This window comes from Ammospiza caudacuta, chromosome 8 (assembly GCF_027887145.1).
Source record: "Ammospiza caudacuta isolate bAmmCau1 chromosome 8, bAmmCau1.pri, whole genome shotgun sequence".
Lineage (NCBI taxonomy): Eukaryota > Metazoa > Chordata > Aves > Passeriformes > Passerellidae > Ammospiza > Ammospiza caudacuta.
In genome coordinates, this window is record NC_080600.1 from 41,914,360 (window position 1) to 41,930,507 (window position 16,148).

The following is a 16,148-nucleotide window of genomic DNA, read 5'->3' on the forward strand; positions in this document are numbered from 1 at the left end:
TTATTTTTACTTTTAATCTAATAATTAATTACTTATGTCTTGTAATGTGGACTTTTCTGCCTAATTACAAAATGCTACCCAAACTCATGAGGAAGGTGAAGAAGGACTAGCTACTGTTCTGAAACCTCTTGGTTTTATATTTATTTCTATATTCTAAAACCTTAAACTCTAAGTTTCCACCATGTGATATTACACACTTTTATTTAAATGATACACTTATAATCTTAGTTCTGTTAATTAATTTTGGAAGCTTTCACTATGGCTTCAGGTCAAATGTAGTGTTTTTTTGAGGGTTTGTGCCTTTCAGCACAGAAAGTTCAAAACTCTTTGTATTTAGGGTTCTAACTGCCAAGTGCTTTTAAATATCTTTCAATCACTGGTGATTAACAGCTGCAATAACCATAATTGGGTCACTGCAGCTTTAATCCCCACTTTCACACCTAAACCTAAACAACTGAAAATGAAATCAGAAGCAAAGCAGCAAAACACACCTTTAATTTCTGCAGCAGTAGCACTGCTCCAACCCTCCAGAGGTAATTATCATCCTTAATAACTCCAGATATGATTGAGGCTTTTAACAAAAGGAATGCTGCCTTGGAAGCCTCTGCCACGACTCAGAATGTGACTGCTGTGAGGAGTTGTCAGCTGAGGAATAAATGTGCTTTATTAATGATGGGTACGTGAGGGGATGTGCAAACCCTGCCCAGGAGGAGCTGGGAAAGGTGACATTTTTTGACTTTTACAGGGAGGAAGTTGCACAAGAGGCCCCAGGCAAGGCCGAAGGGAAGGGTTTGGAGCCACGACCCCAAAATCAACAGGTTTGGCAAGGAGGGTTTGGGTCGGGGTTATTTGTGGGTAGGAATGGGTTTCCTAAATATCGAGCAGCAATGTTTCTAAATATTATTGTTTAAACAACAGCTCTTTCCACATCCAGTGTTGGTGGATGCTGCAACCAACAATCAAACTATTAACCCACAGTTTTGAGGTTGGAATGAGTCAAATCAGGCCCAGTTCATCAGGTAAGATGATAATTCCATTTTGGTACACTATCTGTTCTCACATTTCCTGTTTAATAACTCATAAACTATTTTTATTTCAGCCCTGGGAAGGGCACTGCTGGTGTTGAGTTTGAAAAATCAGGGATGTTAATAAATGCCTGAAATAAAGGGGCTGTTCTTTGTGAGTTTTCCCCAAAGGATTTTGTGTAACTCAGCATCAGGCTGCTCTTCTGTGTTTAAGACATGGAGCAATCCAAAATCACCCACTCAGAAATGAAACAGCATTGCAAAAAATTACACCAAATTATGTTATTTCCAGACAGTAGCACAGTACACCTGTAAGGATGTGATCAAAAATTAGGAATATCCACATCTCCAAGTAACAGTCCCAAAAAGAAAATTCCCCTGATCCTGAGAGATGCTCTGCAAATCGCTTTGTATTTTGAATTTCTAAAGCAAATACCAAAGCAGTGATTATGATCTGCTAATGACTTTTCCACCTACTCCTTGAAACTGTTTAACAACCTCGAGCTAAAAGTTGGAACAGAAACCATTCGTTTGCCTGGGATACTTTCTCTGGAATGTTTAAAGACGCATTTTTTTATTTATTTTTTTTTTTAAGAGGAAGATTATAGTGAATAATAAAAACTCTGAAAATTAACCTTGCAAAACATTCCTGCTGGAAACTCCTCCTGCAGGATGAGGCTGTGCCAAGGCCAGCGGTGGGGATTGCTCCCAGGGGATTCATCAGCTGCAAGGCTGGAGCTCCACAATCTCCCCTTGCCCTGCAATGGTGTCCCCAAGTGTGCAACCTGCAGGGAAAACACAGATGGATTTGTGGAGGAGGAAGGAATATTGTGCAATTATTTATGGTGTTACAACGTTTTTCACTTTTTTGTAATATTCCTGACCAGTGCTGCTCACTGGAACAAAAGCTGTGCCTTGGCTTCTGCCCACCATTGCCTTCCTGACATTTACATATTTGCAATAATTATTCCTAAATACTATAACAGGTACTATAGAAAACCCTTTCTGTTTCTCTCTGTTGTTTAAAAGCCATAAATTTATTTTTTTTTAATATAAAGGAAGCCCATGACAAACTAGGAAAGGAACATGAATTTCCTGAATCTGTCAAGCACTTTCCAGAAATTATCTCAAATTCACCTTTTCCATAAGAAGAAAGGAAAGCTGTTTGACAAACAAAATCCAGGATGACACAATCCTGGAATGATTTGGATTGGAAAGGACCTTAAAGCCCATCCTGCTGTGTGCAGGGACACCATCCACTGTCCCAGGGTGCTGGCCTGGGACACTGCCAGGGATGGGACAAATCTCAGAAATATCAGATGGATCAGAAGTCACCATCCACCAGAAAAAGGGATTGTAAGAATGTGAGGACAGAAGAAAATTAGAGAAGAGGGGGCAGAACATGCAGAGATAGCAGCAAAGTTGTGCAAGAAGTGAAAACAAAGGACCTCAATGCAGCATTGACTGAGGGGAGAATTCCTCTGGGAATGATCATCACATTATTAAGGAAATTCTGACAGAGCTGACTGAGTCCATATCCCAGACAATCTGTATTGTACATACACCAGGTACAGCAGCACAGCTCACAATTATGCTGTTCACCCACAGAATGGGGTAAAACTCCATGAAACAAAACCTAATTTTATATTCAAAATCCACAAACCTCAGTGATTGTTGTGCCTTGAGCAAGTGGTCAGTGTGAATTCTCAGAAATTCTCCCAGTCTCACTCTTCCAGCACTCTCTGCTCCACTACAAATTGTGTGATTATAAAAAGTGAGCTCAGAAGTTTTCTGTCAGGGGCTTTTTCTTCCAGCAGGGAAGCACCAGCAGTCACCAAGCTTTTCCATGAAGAGTTCAGCACAAATCAAGATAGAGCTCAACTTTGACACTAAAAAAGTGCAGGGAAACAGATTAGCTGGCAGCTTTTTAAGCAGCTGGCAGGGAATAGCTATAAATTCACTTCTCCCACTGGCTCCCAAGGAAATTTGCTTTCCTGATTACTGGAAAGAGACTCATGGGGGAGGTTGGTGCAATCAGAACATTCTGTGGTGCAGCAGCACTGCAGAGCTTCACAAATCCTTGCACTGAGGTTCAAACCACGTGGACACAACTTTATTGTGTAATTATCCCTTTGAAACTTTGCATGGAGTTGTTTCAAAAGGAATAAACTTATGTCCCCACCTTTATTTGGTCCCACCTTTGTGGTTTGTAGTGAAATCTTTTCCCCATTCTCTGTAGCAGCCACATAGGTGGGGGTTTGCAGTTCCTGGCTGCAAGACACGAGGGCAAATAGTTTCACATCTATAGTGTCACATCTAGCTGGCGACCAGTCACCAGTGGTGTCCCTCAGGGTTCTGTGTTGGGACCAGTTTTGTTCAATATTTTTATTGACGATATGGATGAGGGCTTAGAGTCTTTTATTAGTAGTTTCGCTGATGATACCAAATTGGGTATGAGTGTAGATCAACTAGAGGGGTGTAGGGCTCTGCAGAGAGACTTGGAACAGCTGGACATATGGACAGAATCAAACGGGATGAACTTCAATAAGTCCAAGTGCCGAGTATTGCACTTCGGCCATAATAATCCCCTGTACCGATACAAGCTGGGGATGGAGTGGCTGGATAGTGCCCAGGTGGAAAGGGACCTGGGGGTGCTGGTTGACAGTCGATTGAATATGAGCCAGCAGTGTGCCCAGGTAGCCAAGAGGGCCAATGCCATCCTGGCCAGTATCAGAAATGGTATGGCCAGCAGGAACAGAGAGGTCATTCTTCCCCTGTACTCGGCACTGGTGAGGCCTCACTTGGAGTACTGTATCCAGTTCTGGGCCCCTCACTTTAAGAGGGACGTTGAGTTACTTGAGCGTGTCCAGAGGAGAGCAACGAAACTAATAAGGGGCTTGGAACACAAGCCATATGAAGAGCGACTGAGGGAGCTGGGGTTGTTCAGCCTGGAGAAAAGGAGACTAAGGGGTGACCTCATCACTCTCTACAACTTCCTGAAGGGTGGCTGTAGTGAGCTGGGGGTCGGCCTCTTTCTCCGGGCGACAACGGATAGAACAAGAGGACACAGTCTCAAGCTGCGTCAAGCTAGATGTAAGTTAGAAGTAAGAAGGAAATACTTCACAGAAAGAGTGGTCAGAGACTGGAATCATTTACCCAGTGAGGTGGTAGAGGCATCATCCCTTGAAGAATTTAAAAAAAGACTGGATGTGGCACTTGCTGCCATGATCTAGCTGAACAGTTAGAACATCGGCTGGACTAGATGATCTTATAGGTCTCTTCCAGTCTTGAAAATTCTGTGATTCTGTGATTCTGTGATTTTAACTCACAGCTCATCATTTTAAATTTTGTGTCATTTTAACTCCACATCCCACCTATTTCCAAGGAAATAAACAAGGCAGGGAGACGCTGCCACTCCTAATCCCCCTGCTGGTGCCAAGGTCACCGAGGGAACGCCGGGTCAGTGCATTAAGTGCTGAGTGCCAGTAATAGCTGCTCTTGCTTGGAGATGTCACTTTGCATTTGTCTGGAGAAGCCAGCACAGGAGTTCAAGCTGCCCTGATGGAGGTGATGGGCAGAGTGTGCTGTTTTTAATCAGTAAATTGGTTTACAGGAGCAAAACTTTCTGTTCAATTGGCTCGCAGCATTAGAGCAACGTGCAAGAAATTTCGTTTTACCTCAGGATTATTCTTGCCTCATGCAGGTTCTTTTTGTATATTCCTAAAACAAATCCAGGCTCTGGGCTTTATCTCAGATGTGAGGTGATACGAAAACACCACAACTGCAGTTAAACAGGGAAGGTAAGAGCCAGGCTAACCCATCCCTTCTCCAGTTTCCCAAAAAGGGCAATGCTTATAGCTCCTTTTCCTATGAATATCCAATATAATTCAGATATTTAAATGTCTTAGGCTCCTTTAAATCACAGCATTATTAGAAGGCTTCAAAATATGTCTTAATAAAGTAAATTTTTTGTCTGTTTGGGTTTGCTGGGGATTTTTTTAATCATCCTTGTTGTGCAATGTGGCGAAACATCTGAATTCCCAGCATTTCTTCTGGAGTATCCTCTTCCTGGGGAGGAACATAAGAGGTGAAAGAATGGGAAGAGCTGTAGGATCTCTGCTCACTGTGTGCTCTGAAGGCCTCAGGAGTGCACATGTTGACTATAACCAGATGGCTGCTGAAATATTCTCATCTCCAGCACTGCCAATACTGCAGTGACTCCTGCTTTTCTCAGCAGTGTCACTGGCTGCTCTGTGCCCCTGCTTTTGTCAAGTGTCCCATACAAAGCTGCACAGTGACATCCAACCTTTCCAAACCCTTCTGCCTTTCACACCTCACCCCCACATCCCCAGCTGTGCCCAATTCCAGCTTTCCCCACACTTGGTTACAAACATTCTCATAGTTTTGACTTAATTAAGTCATCCTCTCAATGAGCAAACCCAGCCCAGCAATGTCAGGATTCAAAAATGATCTGCACAGCTTTAAACACAGAATCTTTTATAACTCAGAGCACAGCCAGGGATGTTAAGAGAGTTCTAACAGATTTAAGGTATTTAATAATTTATCTAACCCATGGATTTAATAAATAACTGTCTCAGGTTGAAAGGTGTAGCTGGGTGTGTATTCTATCACCATCTGTTAGAGGTGGGGCAGTTATCCTCTGTTCATGGGGCAGTTTTTCTTTATCTCTCCTACAGCCAATCCTTCCTCCAGGAGATCTCTTCTGTTCATGGGCCATTAATTATTAATTATCTTCTGTCCATGGCCCATTCATTATTAATTATCTTCTGTCCATGGCCAGTGAGTGTCCCTGCATGGCTGATCCAATTCCATCATCCCATGGGGAGATGCTGTGCCCAGGGGAGGAGCCAAGCATTCCTGCCTGGATACAATCTGAGGTTTGGGACAGCACAGCAGCCTCTGCCCCCTGCATTGCCAGAGGAGCAGCTTTGTGCTCCCTGCACTGCCAGAGGAGCAGCTTTGTGCTCCCTGCACTCCCAGAGGAGCAGCTTTGTGCTGCCCTGCACTGCCAGAGGAGCAGCTTTGTGCTGCCCTGCATTGCCAGAGGAGCAGCTTTGTGCTCCCTGCACTCCCAGAGGAGCAGCTTTGTGCTCCCTGCACTCCCAGAGGAGCAGCTTTGTGCTCCCTGCATTCCCAGAGGAGCCCAGGCCCATCTGCAGCAGCCCTGGAGCTGCAGAGGAAAACTCCCCCCTTGTGCAGGATCCCTGCTGCAGCAGAGCCACAGCTGGCACTGCAGGAGGGCTGAGCCCCCATGGGATGGGGCTGGGACACCACCCTGACACACAGGGGCCAGGGCATGCTCTGACTCTGAAAGTAATTTTTTTTTTTTTTTATTATTGCATTTTTTTTTTAATTTTCCTAGTAAAGAACTGTTATTCCTATTCCCATATCTTTGCCTGAGAGCCCATTAATTTCAAAACTATAATAATTTGGAGAGAAGAGGTTTACATTTCCCATTTCAAGGAAAGCTCTGCCCTCCTTAGCAGACTCCTGGCTTTCCAAACCAAAACAGTAACACTGTAGGATATTAAAAGGTTGTGATGTCCAACATGCAAAGGCAGACCTACAATGACACCCCAATGTCCCAGTGCCTCACCCTGCTCCATTGCACCCAAATTCCTGCTCCCCACACCTCCTGCACCCCTTCCAGCCAGCCCCAGTCCTGGTGCACCTGAGCACCTCTGGATCCACCTCCTCAGCTGGGTCTCAGATCCCTCTCCCACTTCCCCTCCTCATTTCCCATCTATTTCAAATTCTTTCCAAGCTTCCAGGCCCCACACTGGGCAGAAGTTTCCTGGGAGTTTGGTCACTTTTGGAGATAAATAGAAGTCACTCTTAGAGTACAATCACACTAATAAATAATAGTTTGCAAAGTCACATGAATTTGTCACACCCTGGCTGAAGGAATTACTCATTGCAGAGGACAAATTGTGTGTGAGAGACTCATTTATCCAACACCAGTTCCATGGGACAATCCATGACAGGTCTCAGCCTCCTCTGGAAGGTGGAAATCATCCCATTCCAGCCAGTTGAAAGGGACTGAATCATTTCTCTGATTGCCCACACCTCCCACAGAAAATACTGGGCAGAAAAGATGAATAGCATTCCAGTTAACAGAGCCCAAAGCTATTAGTAATAAATCCATTTGAACTTTTAATTAAAACCCCAAAACTCATCAGGCAAAATCCACCCCATACAATAAAATAAATTTATAATATCAGTAATAATTAGCAATACATCCTGTAGGATTAAAAATCATTAAAATAATTACATTTTGAAGTATTTTTAAATAGGTAATAGACTGCTTCAAAGACACTAATAAAATTATAAAATTATATTCCGAACCTGTAGGCTACTGTCCAGGCAGGATATACTCTGAGTGTAGTCTAAAATAATCAATTTTCAAGTAATTAACAAGTAGCAGGCGGTGGATAATTATTTTTAATGATCTTGCCTTCCTTCTTGAAGATAACAAAGATTTGGGGCCCCTTTGAGCAAAATTTGGAGACAGTCACACTTTGTGTGTTGCCCAACATCCAAAAAGAAACAGGTTCTAAATAAATATTCCAAGATTACAGGGGTACACAAATAGTCTGGAGCCCAAAATTCCTATTGAAGAAAACCAAAAATCAATTCAAATATCAGTTGTCCAGGGTGATAAGAACTGGTTTTACCTGCAATTGCCAAAATTCAAGTTGTGTTATAAAAAGGCTCAATGGACTTGGTCAATATTAGTCTGAAACCACAAGGAAAATGAGTCTGCAGGATGAATTCCCGAGCTGGTTGGAAGTTTGGGGGATTTTCCTTTTCTCTGCTTCCAGGATTTTTGCAGGAAATATGGAAAAGCCTGAAGGAAGGGAAGAGAATGATACAAATTCCATGAAATAAAAGGTATGGGGACAGAGCTCCACATTTCCAAAGCAGCTCCACTCCATTCTTCTCCTTCCCAACCCTGAGCTGAGCAGGATTTCTGGAAGCTCCTGGGATCTGAACTGCCCCACCCAGCCCCAATCTGCCAAACTGGTTCATAAACAACCCCAGACAGAGATGGATGGAGCTGCAGGACAGCCCCAGCCTGAAAACTCCCAGTAGGAAACAACCTCCTGGGAAAATGATCAGGTGCAGAGGAGTGGAGGTGGCTTGTCAAAATTAAAGCTTGATTAAAATATGAGGAACAGAACAACATTAAATGCACAAGCTGGACCTTTAGTACAGCTTAGATGAAGTGATACCACTTTAAAAAGCTCTTTGTACAGCACTAAATCTCCAAAATTCAAAGCCCAGAAGCAATGCTTTACTTTGCCCAAAATAAAGATTTGTCTCAAGATTCAATTTGAGGTTGAAAGGGAGCTACTAATTTTTAAATTTCTATTAAAAAATCCAGAATAATGTAACAGCACTGCCAAACAGCACTGAACATGGTCAAGCATTCTCAGGTGTTTATCAACATCCCCTTATCATTTAGATTATCTGGAGGCAGAACACCAGGTGAGATTGGCAGATGTTTGGAGCTGAGGTGCTGACAACAGCTCAAAAATGCACAGCCAGAATTGTCCTCAACAAGGAGAATTTGGGAAATAAAGCACCTGAAAGGCATCAGCAGGTGGCTCCTCCTCCCCTGATTAATTTTATCAATGGGAATTTGCCTTTTCCTGAAGATATTTGTCTGATTTAAGCTTTTTTTTAAATCCCAGAATCATGGAATTGTTTGGGATACTTTCCACTATCCCAGGCTGCTCCAAGCCCAACTTTCCTGGCCTTGGACACTTCCAGGGCTCCAGGAGCAGCCCCAGCTTCTCTGGAAGCCTGTGCATCACCTTCCAGCTCTTCCTTCCCAATTTTTGGCCAACTGGGCCAAAAATTAATTTTTTTTTCCACACCATCCACTGGTGTTTCCTGGATATCCATCCAATACCAAGGCTGCGCATCCACACAGAGACTGAAAATCACCACGCAGTGCTAATAAGCAGAATGTAAAACAGTCATTAAAGGCAAAAGTAATGAACTGTTAAGTCTAGACTATTCCACAAAGACTGGCAATAGGCTGGATTTTGAGCTCTTTTATGATGTGTTCTGGAAGAAAAAGTAACCAACATGAAAATGAAGTCTAAGGGAAAAAAATCCCTCAGAAGATGTTGCAATTTTAATGCAGTTTTAAGGAAGAATGATAAAAAGTGTTTTAAAGAGGAATAAGAGAGAAAGCAAATTGATACAACAGGATAAAAAAAAATAAAACAAACCTAAAAAGAAATTTATCTGAAATGTTTCTTCATGAGAAAAATAAAATAAATAAACCCAGTCATCAAGGTAGTGGTGAAGAGCAGCTCTGTGAGTGAGAACTGAGCTTGGCAGGAAAATAAAACTGAAGTGATACAAACTTGCATATGCTGAGAGCCCAACTGAGAATTGTCATTACCACAAAGATTCAAATTAATGACAGGAGACTCGTGGAAGAATAATAAAAAATTTAAGTGAGCAGGGACAAATGAGAAATCATTAAAACTTTGAAAAAACCTCAGATGTAGAAAGCATAGCTTAACACAACTCTGAAAAATTGGGGGAAAATGAGTCCTGCCTATTCATTTTTCAATGGGATAAATATTAGTGCTGCAATTGTATTTCACTCCCTGGAGTTCTGTCGTTGGCTTTATGGGGAAATGACTTGACTTAGAAGCAGGAAGGGAAAAATGTAAGGTACAAGCAGAAAGCAGCTTCAAGTTTGACTTGTTAAATCAGTTGGCAGTGGGGTACTTTGACCTGAAAAGGCAATGTAAAGGAAATTGTGGAGTTCCAGCCAGCCTGGAAATCAGCCTGGCAAAGCCATGGCAGGTGCAGTCCTGCCCTGTCAGCTGGGCTCAGTGCTCTCAGCAAACCTCTGGGGCTGGGAAATCCTCCAGTTCTCTGCAATAAAGTTCAATGGATTGAACTTGAATGGGTTGAATAGATTGAAATTTTTTTCTGCAAAGTTCAATAGATTGTCCAGAGCCAATGTTGGTACCCACCAGCACTAATTCTAAAATTGATCCCAGCCCACCACAGGCTCTGTGCCCTTGTCCAACCCTTCTCTGTACCCCTCTGGCTCTGAGTTCAGGTGGTTTCCACCTCCTCCTGGTTGGGATTGAGCTGGAATGAGACAGCAGCACTCTTAATCACACTACACACTTGTAATCTCAGTGCTATTTTTCAATTTTGGAAGCTTTCTCTACTGCCTCATGTCAAATATAATATTCTCTTGTGGGTCTGTGCCTTTCAGAGCAGAAAGTGTAAAATTCTCAGCACCCAGGGTTCCAACACCTGGGACAAAGTGATGGAAACTTGTGGGTTCTGCAGAGAGCTCTGTAAGATCCCAGCCTTTTGTTGGGACATCACAGCAGAGAATCACAGAATCATTGGAACAGAACTCCAAGATCATTGGAGTCCAAGGTGTGACAATGCCCACCTTGTCACCCAGCCCAGAGCACTGAGTGCCAGATCCTGTTGAACTCATGGTGCACAGGCCTGCAGGGGAATAATGACCAAATTCCTGTCCCTAATTACTCCTTTTCAACAGAGAAGCTCATTTAGAAAGTGAGATATCTGTGATGGTGTTGGGTATGAATGTGCTGTCACCCCAAAATGAGAAGCAGAGCCCTCCTCAAGCACCAGTCCCTGATTGCAATGGGTCAGAGATCTCACAGGAGCACCTCCCAAAATCCAGCCTGGACACCACTGCAATGGTCCAGAGATGGAAAGACTCCCCTGGGCCCCAGAGGATGTAAGCAGAGGGAAAGCAGCACTGCAGAGGCAAACTAGGCACGACTGGGCCCAACTGGGAGCTTTGGAGGGCCCTCAAGCACTCAGGCCCAAAGCTGGAAGTGTTCCCCTGACAAACACAGCCTAGGCCCGAAGGTAGAAGTGTTCCCCTGACAAACACAGCCTAGGCCCAAAGGTAGAAGTGTTCCCCTGACAAACACAGCCTAGGCCCAAAGGTAGAAGTGTTCCCCTGACAAACACAGCCTAGGCCCGAAGCTGGAAGTGACAAACACAGCCTAGGCCCAAAGCTGGAATGTTCTCCTGACAAACACAGCCTAGGCCCAAAGCTGGAAGTGACAAACACAGCCTAGGCCCAAAGCTGGAATGTTCCCCTGACAAACACAGCCTAGGCCCAAATCTGGAATGTTCCCCTGACAAACACAGCTTAGGCTCAGAGGTAGAAGTGTTCCCCTGACAAACACAGCCTAGGCCCAAATCTGCAATGTTCCCCTGACAAACACAGCCTAGGCCCAAATCTGGAATGTTCCCCTGACAAACACAGCCTAGGCCCAAAGGTAGAAGTGTTCCCCTGACAAACACAGCCTAGGCCTAAATCTGCAATGTTCCCCTGACAAACACAGCCTAGGCCCGAAGCTGGAAGCGACAAACACAGCCAGATCTCAGCCCTGTAGAGCTGTCACCATGTGCAGAGCTCCAGGATGTTTCCTAAGCACAGTAATTCCTGTACCCAGCCACTCCTGCCCTTGGATCAAGTCTGGCTGCTTGAGGGGCTGGAGAAAAACAGGCAGTAATCGAGCTCAGGCTGGGATTTTTGCACTTAAAGCAGAATTATATGGACTTACATCACCTCTGCACCTGAAGCAGGCTCATATTTACCAGGGTGCTGTGAAAGACCCCTGGCCATCTGGGATTTTTATTGAAAGAAGAGCCCAAGGCTAAGAAGCAGCTAATACTCAGTGCAGCAGCTGTGCTCTGTCTCCAAGGAGAATTATGGGGCAGGCCCTGCATGTGTGGCATTGCTCTGTTAGACACACTTTGCTGAGGAGAAAAACGCTCTCCATCAAATAAACAGTTGGAGAAGGCAATTCTGGATGCACCCTCACACGTTTTCTTCTGTAGCACTTACAGGGTGATTCCAGAAACCCCTTTGTTGGTTTTTGTAGAAGTAATTAATTCTGGCTATGGAATAGGCAGTGGAGCTAATTACAGATGAAAAGTATCTATAAAATGAATTAAAATTCACAAGCCTACTTTGCTGAAGGAGTTGACCATTTATTTTTAATGCTTTTAGGAGCATCTATACTTGCAATGAGGAGCACAACAGCATCCAGCAAAAACTTCTCTTTTGAAGAATATAATTTTTAAAAGTGAAATACTCAGTGTGAGTGCATTTAAGATGTTATCTTACACGTTCTCAAGCGACTCCTGACACATATGGTACAAATTCTGTTGTCTTTGAAGTCATAAGCTGACTGTGACACTGGAAATATACTGATGATTTAGTTAAATTCTGCCTCTACCTACATAAAGTTGTAGAAAATACCAATTACTTCTGAATTTCATTAATTATTTATATCTATCTAAGCTGTCTGAACTGAAAATAAATAAATTCTGTTGCTGGAATACAATTCTCAATTTCTGTTAACTCCTGCACAAATACTGCAGCTCTAAAATTGCGTTACACCCCTTGTGATACATCTGAAAACCCCAATTATTGAATGTCCGACACAATCTCCACATTCTGAATTTCTATAATGCACAAAACCCTTTTCTGATGTAATATTTTAAACACCTGTAAAACTTAATGAATGGACCCCATACATTGTGCATAAATCCTCATTCCTTTCTGTTAACAGAAGGAAAAGATTTTTCTGTGGGATTGATTCTCCAAGTTTTTGGGAGCTGCTCTAACACACAGATCCCAGCATGGAAGAATTAAGGATGCCAAGGTTTGTTGTTTTAATCCCAACAGAAATGAGAAAAATAATAGCAATTCTCATTTATATAATTCCTTTGCACATGAGGGTGCCTGGTGCTTACAAATTACCTTGGATGGTGGTTTTTGTTCACGTGGCACTTTTCTAAAACTGAAGAATGAACAAATGGGAACAAACAACCTGCAATAAACAAGTGGCCATTCTTTTCTTCCAAAGATTTTATACATCAGTGGCTTGAAATAATATGGATGCTATTTCCAGCCACTTAAAAATAACTCCTAGTGCAGGATTTTCTTGTTACTATTGAGGGTGGGAGCAAGAATAGCTTTCCAAAAGAATATTTGGCATAGGAGCAGTGTGCTATATTTTTTTTTAATAAAAGATCTCATGACACAAAGGCATCTGAGACTCAAGGACATGGAAATTCAGCAGGAGCCCTCACATGAAAAATGCACCTCATATCCCACAAAGTTCTTGATTTGTAAAGAATTATTACAAATAATGATGTGGGATTGGAAATATTAAATGGACTGCAGCAAGTTGATTTATGGTAGCAAATAAAAACATACTCACAGGCTATTAACACACTACTCAGTGTAGTGTTTACTACACGAGTGTAAATAAATTTATTCCAGTAGATCTTTATTGGGACCTGCCAGTCTATTTCCACTTGAGACTCAGCTGGTTAGATCCTGAACCCTGGTGCAAAATAAAATAATTGACAGGATTTCTTTATAGTGAACTTAAGAATTAAAAATAAACCAAACTGCACTGGCATTAATTCCTTTGTTGATGATTAATTAAGAAGTGCTTTCCGCCACTCTTCATTCCCAGGCAGCACTTGATTCTTCCCAGGAATGTCAGCAAGTGCCTGCTGAGCCCTCTGATCCCCCCCAAAGCTAAAAGTGTTGTGCAGGGTTTCCAGGATGCCTGCAGGGACCCTGGGCTCAGCAGCACCCAGCAGCGGCTCCGTGAGGACAGCCCGGCTTAAAAAAGACCCCCAAAGAAATAGGAAACTGCAGCAAACCCCAAAAGGCTGCAATGACCTCACCCCGCGTTTCAGGAGCCTCTGCACGAGCAGCAAAGAGAATATTGGGACTATTTTGGCCCCAGCTATGCACGGGGGGTTGGTTTGCTGTCTGCAGGGAAAGCTGGGCTGTGGGAATGGCTTTGGAGTGAGCCAGTGCCACAAGGAGCAGCTACGGAGCTCAGGGGGCTCAGGGAGTGGGACAGGAGCAGGGCAACCTCCCAAAATCCCACCTGGAGACCATTGCAATGGGTCAGACATCCCACAGGAGAACCTCCCAAAATCCCACCTGGAGATTCTTGCAATGGTTCAGAGATCCCACAGGAGCACCTCCCAAAATACCACCTGGAGACCATTGCAATGGTTCAGGGATCCCACAGGAGCACCTCCCAAAATCCCACCTGGAGACCATTGCAATGGTTCAGAGATCCCACAGGAGCACCTCCCAAAATCCCACCTGGAGACCATTGCAATGGTTCAGGAATCCCACAGGAGCACCTCCCAAAATCCCACCTGGAGACCATTGCAATGGTTCAGGGATCCCACAGGAGCACCTCCCAAAATCCCACCTGGAGACCATTGCAATGGTCCAGAGATCCCACAGGAGAACCTCCCAAAATCCCACCTGGAGACCATTGCAATGGTTCAGGAATCCCACAGGAGCACCTCCCAAAATCCCACCTGGAGATTCTTGCAATGGTTCAGAGATCCCCCAGGAGCACCTCCTAAAATCCAGCCTGGAGACCATTGCAATGGTTCAGAGATCCCACAGGAGCACCTCCCAAAATCCCACCTGGAGATTCTTGCAATGGTTCAGAGATCCCACAGGAGCACCTCCCAAAATCCCACCTGGAGACCCAACCTGGAGACCATTGCAATGGGTCAGAGATCCCACAGGAGCATCTCCCAAAATCTCAGCTGGAGATCATTGCAATGGTTCAGAAATCTCACGGGAGCACCTCACTTGGAGACCATTGCAATGGGTCAGAGATCCCACAGGAGAACCTCCCAAAATCTCAGCTGGAGATCTTTATATGAAAACACTGAAAGGGTTAAAATGCAACAAAGCAGCTCTGGCTGCAGTTCAGTCAGGCTGCAGTTCCCCACTCTGCCCCATACACACCCATCTGTCATTTCAGCACATCACCAGGTGCCATTTCTCACGGAATTCCTGCATCCAGCTACATTTCAGCACAAAAACTGTGAAATGTTCAATTTGTGCTGGGAACCAGCTGAGTGGGATTGGTGGAGCTGAGTGGGATGGAGGCAGGAAAGAAACACTTCCATTACTTTGTCAAGGTGAATCCCATTGGAACTCTGATTCAGGGGGCTCCAAGGTGGAATCGTGGAATTGTTAAGGTTGGGAAACACCTGAGAGATCAACTCCAACCATCACCAGTGTCCACCACAACCCATCTCCTCAAATGCCACATCCGGACATTTTCTGATCATTTCCAGGGATGGGGATTCCACCACCTCCCTGAGCTGTTCCAGTGTTTAGAGCCCTTTCCTTGCAGGAATTTTTCCTGATATCCAATTTAAACCTTCCCTGACACAACTTGAGGCCATTTCCTCAATTATTATCATTGGAAAATTTTACTTTGGGAAAAAAATTGCTTTGGAAACAAAATTGATGTTGTGGATTTTGATTGTCTTTTATCAAAATACAGCTCTTGACTTCATATTCTATTCTTAAGCCTCATTTTATAATCCAGAATATTTAGATTATTAAATAGTTATTCATAACAATCATGCTGACTCTCAATGATTCAAAGGCATTTTCCTATTTAACTATTTGCATTCTTTATCTAATAATTATTGATTTTAGTGATCCTAAATACCTCATTAAAAAACAACTGGACAGAAATTGCATGGAAGAGAACATAAATTACATCAACTGATAGAATTCAGACTGGAGAGACAGATTTTGGGGCCCTTCCTCAGGAGCAAAAGTGCCATAGAACTTTTTATAGTGCTATGAGTGTGTTTTTCTGATTTATGGTATTTTAGATGAGATTTTGAACTGTAAATGTTGATAATTCGCTTGCCAGGTATGAAAATATCTGCTGAAAAGAGATAAAAGGGGAGGGCAAAACTGGGATCTCACTGTGATTAATGAAGTACCACAGGGAGCAAACCCCTAGCAGATGGAAAAGTTCCTGTGCTAAGATGTTTGGAAGTAACAAAAAACATGGATGGGTAGAAAAATTGAAATTCAGATCTCCCAGCTTTGAACTCAACATTGTATCAATGGACCTGGATTGATTATTCAGACACAGCAGCCAAAAATCACTTAGCAGGGAAGAGAATCTACTGCAACATTCCTGCAGCAACCTTTGGAATCTTTATCTCCATGGACCAAAAAAAAATTCAATTTCAAGAGCT